The sequence below is a fragment of the Phocoena sinus genome, chromosome 4 (assembly GCF_008692025.1).
Source record: "Phocoena sinus isolate mPhoSin1 chromosome 4, mPhoSin1.pri, whole genome shotgun sequence".
Taxonomy (NCBI): Eukaryota; Metazoa; Chordata; class Mammalia; order Artiodactyla; family Phocoenidae; genus Phocoena; species Phocoena sinus.
The window spans coordinates 131,327,643-131,338,137 of NC_045766.1; positions in this window are offsets into that span (position 1 = coordinate 131,327,643).

The window sequence follows — 10,495 nt, forward strand, 5'->3', positions numbered from 1 at the left end:
AGGGAGATCTTTTTTTTTTTAAATTAAGCTATATACTGTGGGAATTCTTTTCACTAAATTAATGAGCAATCTCTATAGACTAATTGACATGAAACATTCTCCTTCTAATGATTTGTGAAAATTTATTTTAAAGCTGCTGAAATTTCCTAGTAATAACAATAGTTACAGAGTAACTATTTATTTAAATTATCCCTATGTCACAGGTTACTTACATGCACTACATCTTATATTTAAAACCTCCCTATGAAGTAAGGGTTATTAGCCCCCTTTTATAATTGAATAAATTGAAACTCAATAGAGACTGTGCCTTTTCTAAGGTCACACAGCTTTTGCTTGCTGAATCCATAGAAATAGAACCTAGATTCAGACCTAAATTCCATGTTTTTTTTCTGTATTGTCTACAATCTCCTGAAGGAAATTAGAGAAAGGAAATCTCTTATATAAACACATATGATCAAAGTTAATGAAAAACAAAATTTGTTCAACACATTTTTTTTCCATGTAGCGCATTATTGAGAACTATTTGCATGGTCAAGCTTTGTGATTTCTTTTTTTCTTTTTCAAATATCTGATTCATTGATATTTGAAATATATATCTTTTGATACTCTATTCAGAGAAGTTTCTCCTGGGGAAGACACACCACAGTTATTCCTTGTTTAGAGTTTCAGAGAGTTCCCCACTCAGAAATCATTACAGGGCACACCTTCTTATCCATCTCTCATTATCATCTTCATCTTGATAGTTTCTTAACTACAGACTAGGTCGTGGTACTTAATGATCTAACCATTGCTGGACACATATTTGGCTAAAATGAGAATTAAACAATTTTAGTGCAATGAAGTGGAGAGCTTCATGTATCAGCACCCTCAGCTTATTGTAATACAGGAAAACTTTCTTTTGTGTTTTACAGGACTTGGTGATCAACAGAGGTAGGACATGATACTTTTATTAGTTCACTAAAATTGTTCTTTTCAGTGACTCAGGAGCAACTTTTCTGTCTTTGACAAAAAGCCAAAATGAAAAACATTTGTAAGTTGCGTAAAACTGCATTCCACGTGGTTATTTTCGGAATTGCTTGAAAACAATTTTCTTGAACTTTTCATCTCATGTCACAATTATTTTTATTGAAACGTAAAGAATGATGTGCACCTTTGAACAAGGAAAACAAAGCAGCCATGACAGAATTTATTTATTTATTTGGCTGCATCGTGTCTTAGTTGTGGCACGCGGGATCTTGGTTGAGCACATGGGATCTTTGTTGAGGCATGCAGGCTCTGCATTGCAGCATGCAGGCTTCTCTCTAATTGTGGCATGCGGGTTTTTCTCTTCTCTAGTTGTGGCGTGCAGGCTCCAGGGCACGTGGGCTCTGTAGTTGTGGTGCGCGGGTTCCAGAGCGTGTGGGCTCTGTAGTTTGTGGCACGCAGGCTCTCTAGTTGTGGTGCGTGGGCTTAGTTGCCCCGTGGCATGTGGGATCTTAGTTTCCTGACCAGGGATCGAACCTATGCCCCCTGCATTGTACGGTGAATTCCCACGGGACCACCAGGGAAGTCTCCATGACAGAATTTAGAAACAAAATCATCATCTCCCTTAAGAGAGGAGACAAATTTCTGGCCAAGTGGAGACATTCATTGGGACCAGAAATGGTAACATCTGATAATGAATAAGGCCAAAAAAGAACATTTCTCATAATTTAATTTTGAATCCACAGCAATTCACATCGAGTTTAGCTCAGGTTAACTACAAAAAGGAAAAGAAAAGACAAAGCATGTAAGATAATAACTTCAATATGATTACATATGCTTAACATAATATATTTTTTAAAATATTATGTAATACTATTATGCTAATAAGAACTCTTCAATCAATAATAAGTTATATTAACGATTAAGATTATTACACTATATAATATATTAATTAATTATATGATTTGACCCTTCCTACTACCTTATTAGAACAGTACTATTATTATATGTTTTATTAAGGAAACTCAGACTTAACGAAGTTTAAATAAATGGCCCAAAGTCCCACAACTAACTAGTAGAAAGGCCAATGTAGGAACTCAAGTCTGTCAGACGTCTGAGGCCGTGCTCTTGAGCCAGTATGTCCTTACAGACCTGCCTCCAAATCAGACTCATTGCTTGCATCATTTTATAGTTTTATGTCTTGCTGTTCTCTGGAATAATGCTCTGCACATTGTGGGTTTTCAATAGCATTTGGAGCAGGATGGAGAGTAGTAATAAGTTGTGTCCTTTCCCTACAGCAAGAGCCATTGTTCAATATGAGAACCATAAGATGAAAATTTATCATTGAAAAGGCCACACACATGGAAAACACACAAACACACGTGTCCTTATGAGCAAACAGTGAATATGGGAGCTTAAGAAATGACTTTCCCTTGTAAAGTTGGAGTTAACAGGATTGGGTAACGTAATTAACCAGGCAAATAGAGCTAGGCCTGTTACTGGTTAATTTACAAAACAATTAACCTTCCACTTAAAATTCAAATTAAGATTCTGTCTGCCTTAGGCAACCAGTGTTTGCAAATTTTGATAGGGTTAGACATTAACTGTTTTACTTAAAACCAACTTCAGACCACACTGGGTAAGAATATTATTGGAACAAGCAGTGCATGGTATTCTTGAGCCTTAGCTATTAAAAGAAAAAGAAAATATTACAATATATTACAACATGCTGGACTTCCTAATATCTTTTCAATGAGAATATGAGAAAAATTAAAAGCTGTACAACTTCTATCTCAAATAGAGAATTTGTAATTTTTGCAAAATTTTCAAAATGATGACTCATGAAATATCTTCTGAACATTTCCAACCATCCAACAAATATACTATGTACAAGACACCATGATAGACACTGAGGATCAAGAAATAAATCATAATCTCTGCTTTTTATAGTTTTATATTTGCAGAGCAGTGAGGGGGCAGTGGGAAAAAGAAATGCTGGGTCAATTACAATTGTCATAATAAACCAAGTCTTTAAAAATGATATTAATAACATCTGTTCACAATTATACAGCTTTAAAAATGCTAGATTTGTTTGTTCCAGAATGATAAACAAAAGCACATCCTTTGGTCTTTTAGGTATAGGTCCATTTCAGGGAGTTGCAAGAACACTACCAAATGTTGCTTTTGAGGACCTTTTGATAGAGTGGCTGTGTGTTTTTCTACTCTTATGGTGTTATTGCAATACTGCAGCCTCTGGTCTCCTGAAGAGCAGGAGCCTTGCCCTGCTGTACATTCCCAAATTTCACCCAGCACTCAGACCACGAAAGACACTAGATAATTTAGTGCTGACTTGAGTCAGGGTCAGGAGTTTGGTGTTGATCTGGTCAGTAGATCTAGCCTTGTTCATGGTAAGGCACTCTACCAATGATCCAAACCATTCTTTTGACTTTGAAAAGGCACACCATTAACTGCACAAGCAGGTAAGGAGAACAGCCTGTCTTCACTCCACGCAAAAGCAGCTCCAAGGCATTTGGGGCCTTTAAATGAAGTCAAACAACCCATGAAAAGCACCTCCAGGAGACTGTAAACATTCAGCAGAGTCAAGTCAACCGTCCGGGGTAGTTACACAACTTCCTGGCTCATTCACCCTGCTATTTCTTGTTCTTATCTTCCCTTTTCTCTGACCCTTGCTCCTTTAGGATCTTCTAAAGGATTCCTTCTCCAGGGACTTGTATGTGACTACTGAACTGGCTTCTGGAAGGCTCTCTCAGACAGTTTCAGCTAGCCCTCTGGTCTCTCATACTCCTGAACATTCCATCTCTTTCCTTTGTTACTCAACTGGTTGGTCCTGCCCTGTCAGGCTTCCTTCCAAGTTAAGAGCTTGGAACAAGGAAGAGTGTCTTTGTATACAAGAGCAGGATGGAAAATGGATCCAAAGCAGGTGTGAGTAATCCTCTGCGCACCTCATGCTATAGCTGAGGATTCATTCAAAAGACCCATGAAAGACAGAAGCCATCTCTGTTCTACCTACCCTTGTAGCAAAGTATTGCATAGTGCCTGGCACATAAAAAAAAAAACCCTCCATATTTATTTAATATCACACAGATAGTGCTGAAATCTCTATACCCCAGTTTTTGCTATCTCCTTGGTGACTCTGGGTAACTAGGACACTCTGACCAAGAAAACTGCCTATTGCTCATGTATGCATTGGTTTATTTTTATTATTGTTTGTTTTTCCCAATAGAATGTAAATGCTATGGGAAAAGTGATTTTGTCTTGTCCCCTGATCTTATATCCAACCACTAGACATTACCTGGTTCATAGTAAGAGCTCAGGAAATATTTGCAATAAATGAATAGTAGCATTTCAGAAAAAAACTCTAAGCACATAGAATTTTGTTAATCTCCTACATGTAAGTTACATCACTTTGTCAGACATTTTCAGGTCAATACCTAAGCAGAGAAGAATCTAAAATACTACTCAGCTCTGGCTCTATCAGCCTTTCACTACACAGTTAGCTCTACCCTTTAAGAGGTGAAAATAACATCCCAGTCGGCCCATGTATTTTGCTTCAGCATTCATCAAGTTTGAGTATTTTCAGCAAAAGACTTCCATTTTCTTATTTGTTCTACCTCCCTTCTCTTTTCTCAGTACACAGATCCCCATTTTTTGGTAGTGCTTACTATTATGAATCGAATTCTCTTTCAGTTATCTTGGCAAATATTGGTAAATTGGGAATCTAGGTTACCATTTTTGTTAAATATATAATTTTAATATACTGGAAAATTATCACTTATTATTCTCTAAATATACTAAAATAATAGAAAAAAGATATAGAATGTTAGGAAGTTAAAAAAAAAGAGTACTTATATATTTTTTAACTTTAGAAAGAGCCTGTATGTATCTTTCATGCATTTTCTCAAATGGAAAAAGCAAAATTTATTCCCTTCCCTACTATTTAAGAGTGGTTCTGATGTCTCAGGAACTTTACTTTACTTTGCCCACCTTCAAACTGGAATTCTTATGAGTCAATGTTGTTGTGGGAAGGGGCTTCATTTAGGAGTAATAAGCTACTTCAGTAGTAATCTCAATTGCATCAGCCTGCCTTCATCAATTTGCTTTGTGATTTACTCTGAACTCAGAACGGGAAGGGAAAGAACTTCCACTACAAATGAGTGTATGATCAGTCCATAAGTGAGCTATTACTGGGGACTTCTTTGGCTTCCAATGAACAGATTAACTTAGCTATAAAACTTGAAGCAGTGATTTTATTTGAAAATAATTAGAAATGTGCATGGATTACTGTTTAAGTGTGTGTGTTTCCCTTATTTTTCAGTCGAAATTTGTCTCAAATTTTACACTGTTTTGAGCAAAGGTTTTTAGAATTAGCGAAACAAAAAAACTTTTAAAGTATGCTTTTGGTACCTCAAATTGTGGACAGTCGTTCTCCTGGGGATTGTAACATAGGAGTGCTTATATGTGTATGAGTGGGGTTATAAAGGAAAGACTTTCAGATTCTGTAGATTCTATGTTGTTTGAATTCTGTACATGAGAATATGTCCATGTAGTACAAAATAATAAATAAATAAAGTTTTTCATGTAACATTTATCTAAATATAAATATGGTTCTTATGGTTCCCTTGAGATTCAGATTCCATTTAAATAACATGTATTGATCATCTAACACATGCTAGAAACATTACATATACTATTGTAATTGAATTCGTCTATTCTTTAATTTGGAGATAGTAAACCCCCTTTGGCATTTAAAAAAAAAAAAATCCCTGGTGGTACAAGTTTCATAAAGGAAGGGGCATTCTCCATACAAAGCAATTCACAGCTGACTCTCTGGGGTTGTGATGGGAACACCCAGAGTAGAAGAGAATAGACTTACAGTGAATAGACTTATCCAGTGAATACACTTATTCCTACAGTGAAAAGATCAGAAGAAAAAGGCAGCAGTCCAACTGGATTTTGACATCCCCAAGCTTTACTCTCACAGACCATTTTCTCACTTTACATCTTTTTTTTTTTTTTTTTTTTTTCCGTATGTGGGCCTCTCACTGTTGTGGTCTCTCCCGTTGCGGAGCACAGGCTCTGGACGCAGGCTCAGCGGCCATGGCTCACGGGCCCAGCCGCTCCGCGGCATGTGGGATCTTCCCGGACCGGGGCACGAACCTGTGTCCCCTGCATTGGCAGGCGGACTCTCAACCACTTCGCCACCAGGGAAGCCCTCACTTTACATCTTGACACATGTAACTCATCTACATATCTGTTATGCTCTGTGGCCACACTCTACCAACCTTCACTCTAGGTTTGAAATCCCAATTACAATGATTCCTTTGTGTCAGGCACTGGTCACCATGGAAAATGTTAAATCAGTCAACAAAGTTCAATTCAGGAAAACCTCTCAAGTCCATTTTCCATCTAAGGAGAAAATTTCCTGCTATAAACAGTCCCAGTAATTAACAGCTTGACTCAAATGTCATTTTAAGTCCTTCATTTGTTTATCCCCTCATTAATTCATCAAATATTGATTACCCAGTGACTACAAGACCCATGTTGCTCTAAGAACTGAAGATTAACTAGGCACAAGGCACAGTCCCTGCCTCAAGGAACTTATGAGCTAATTAGGAGAGAACACTTGCTGCAAACATGACTCCCATTTGGAACCACCATTTCCGTTGATTGTAATATCATAGGATTTATAACATAGTGTCCCAAACACAAATGCCTGCTGGGACCAGGATGGGGACCAAAAAAAATAATAAAAAAATGAAGCAGGGCAGGTAAGGACAGTGCATGCTCCCCCAATGCAGCAAAAGCTGCTCAAATCCAACTAATGTTCACCACAAGGGAGTGCACCCTTGTGTTATGAGAACTTTCCATTCTTAACAAGAAGACAGAAATCTGGGCTTTTAAATGAAATTCTCCAATTTTTAACATTGCCAAAAGTGTGATTGCTGAACAAAACATGTGGAACAACTTTGGTACAATGTTTGTCAGTTTCTAACCACGGTTTCAAGACACCGTGACCTCCAGGTATCAGTTACCATCAAGAAAGCTGACCTCACCCATGTTTCAGTTTCTTTGTCAACACCAGGAGTGCAGAAACTGCTGGCTGCCTCCGTGGAATGTTTTAAGAATTACTGGCCCTGTGAAGGATTTAGATCTCCTTAGATAAAAGTACTATACAAATAAACATTGTGATCACCAGTATTATGTTTCACCCTCAAGAGTTGCACTAGTTGTCCCAAACTATGGTAATTCAGTTCTGCATGTTGCACAAACATAGTAGAGGAGAAAGTACTTAGAGCTGTTTAGTATCCACCTCTAGATTTTCCCTTGAATAACACACATTTTTTTTTTCCTTTTTGTAAACTACCAAGAGCATTCGAAAGGCTCCCGAGGAAAATATAAATCTGCTTTCAAAATCAGTCTTTGGGGTTTCCCTGGTGGTGCAGTGGTTAAGAATCCACCTGCCAATGCAGGGAACACGGGTTCAAGCCCTAGTCTGGGAAGATTCCACATGCCGTGGAGCAACTAAGCCTGTGCGCCACAACTACTGAGCCCTTGTGCCACAACTACTGAAGCCCATGTGCCACAACTACTGATGCCCACACGCCTAGAGCCCATGCTCTGCAACAAGAGAAGCCACCACAGTGAGAAGCCTGCGCACAGCAATTAAGAGTAGCCCCTGGTCACCTCAACTAGAAAAAGCCTGCGCACAGCCACGAAGACCTCACGCAGCCAAAAATAAATAAATAAATAAATAAATAAAATTAATTAAAAAAAATCAGTCTTCATCTTAAATGGTAAGCTCAATAATTTACGAGCTGCTCATATTATTTGTTCCCATGTTAAAGAAACTGTGAGGACTGGAAGTGCTATTAAAATATCAGAAAAGAAGAGTGGCTGGTATGAGCCCAAATTCTCTTACAGAACACAAGATACCAAGCTTTTCCATTCCCAAAAGGGCACTGGTTAGCCTGGTGGAGAGATGAGTGGAGGAAAACCCTTCTGCTAATCTTTCCTTTGCTTAACAATCCCTGAAACAAGGAGGAGAATATAGCAAAGGATGCTTCTGTAGATTCATTATTTCCCTAAGAGAAATTCTGTTTTGATAGCATTGTTGGTCAGACAAAACCAATATTTACCTGTGCCGATGTATTGCATGCTTGCCTTGTTTCTATGGTTTTACTGGTGCTTAGGAAACAGAGGCCAATGTCACATGTTGGTTAGCCTGGTATCTTGAGATATGCTCATTCCTCAGGTTCATCTTCATTGTGCGCCTTTGAATATTGCACAACAGCCCATGACAGAGACATATTCCAAAGAGATCCAGATTGCCCAGTGTTGAATAAGAAAAAATTAGCATATGTTGGATAAATAATGCAATTTAATCAGATTCATCATTCAGTGATTTTTTGAAAGTGTTCTCAATTATTATGTATGAGGGCAATAAATTAATCTAGATCTCCTTTCCCCCAAGAACTGTTGATAGACAGGTTTGGGTATAATCTGGCTAATAGCACATCTGGCTCCAAGGGGTTGCTGAGGCCTCTGCCTTGATAAAACAATTTTGTCCATCACCCAAGTTGTACTATAAGTGTAAATAGAAGATGTTAGCTCTTGGGCTAGACAAACACAGGCTCCTGAAGCATTTCAATTAAGATCACTGTATAGGGGACTCCCCTGGTGGCACAGTGGATAAGACTCCACATTCCCAATGCAGGGGGCCCAGGCTCGATCCCTGGTCAGGGAACTAGATCCCACATGCATGTCACAACTAAGAGTTCACATGCCACAAATAAGGAGCCAGAGAGCCACAACTAAAGAGCCCACAAGCTGCAACTAAGGAGCCCTCCTACTGCAGCTAAGAAGCCTGCCTGCTGCAACTAAGACCTGACGTAACCAAAAAAAAAAAAAAAAATCACTGTGTAACATTGCTTCCCAATAATATACCAAATTGAGAAATAAAGGCTCTTCCCCAAGCTAAATAAATAATAAGCCTTGGGAAGATATTGGTCCTATAAGAATATATATGGCTACTTTACCTTATTATAAAATTATATTAGATGTTAATAACCCATAAAAAACCCTCAGCTAGACACGAAAGAAAGAAAGAAAGAAAGAAAAGAAACAGAAACAGAAAATCAAGCTCTTCTAGTGTCATGTGCTTAAGATATAAAATACCCAGTCTTGGAAGTGATTTAAGAACTATTTTTAAACATTGATATCAAGGTATGAAAATTAAGATAATTCAAAATTCACATGGAAAATTTGAAGCAGGGCAAATAGAAAGAAATATCTTCTGTTTTTTCCTATAATAATACTGCATAATATGATAAGATTGCTATATACAATAATGGGCTTAGGATCTGATGTATTCCAAATAGCGTTATTCTCACAGGACTGATTTATTTCACAGTACCCATTCAGTCATGATGACCATTAAAGAACAATATGAACTCTCAGGTAAAATAGTACATTGGGATTCAACAGGCTGAGTTTCATATACTCATCCCTGACTTTCTTAGCAGTGTTGGAAAAGTAATGAAGAATTACATTTTCATTCCCAAAACACAGACCTATTGGGTTAAAAGTTCATTAAAATACGAGGTATACTTAAAAAAATACTCTCATTATTCTTAAAAAAAAAAAAGACAAGAAGATTATTAAAGTACATGACAATTAATATTCAAATTTATGTTTCCTCTGTAAAATTGCACCTTGGATAACACCTTGATTTGTATCCATTGCTGTGGGTGTAGAATTTATTAGTCTCAGCTCTAGGGGAAAAGGCTGCTGCCTACTGAAAAACAGTGGTGTCTTCCTGGAGCCCAAGGGCATTTCCTTAAGAAAGTCTACTGCTATTGTGGCCATTCATGTTTCTAAATGATATGAAATGAAAACTGAGATGCCATGGTCTTCTCTCTAGTACTTAAATAAACAAAGAAAGGGCCATACGTATATGAGGCTGAGTAGCAAATGTGTTTTGTGTAGGGAGGGTCAAGTCAACTGTAGAGTGGGGGTGAAGGGTACGGGGGGATCAGTAAAATATAGCACTTATCATTATTGAAACCTATGATTTGCCAGGTGTTTTAAAAGGAATATAGTATTAATCCTGTGCCATACCTCCAAGATAGATATTATTCTCTTCACTGTCCAGGTTAAGGAACTGAGGCTCACAGAGATTAAGAGCAATACATGGCAGAGTTGGAACACCATCTTGAGTCTTTCTTCCTCCAAAGTCCATAATCTGTCTACTTCAGCATGCTTGGTCTTCAATCCTTGTTCATTATAAAAAAAGCAACCTACATGGAAACTTTTTTAAGGAACATAATACATTCAACTAACTCACTACCTAAGGATTAAGAATAAAATAATAAAATTACTTTCGATAAGTATTTAAAAATCTCTAAAATATATTTGTCTTAGAGTTTTTAGAGTTTTAGATTACAGTCAGATTTGGAAGAAAGAAAGTTAAAAAAAATCTGTTGGTAAAGTAAAATACTAAAAAGATGTAAAC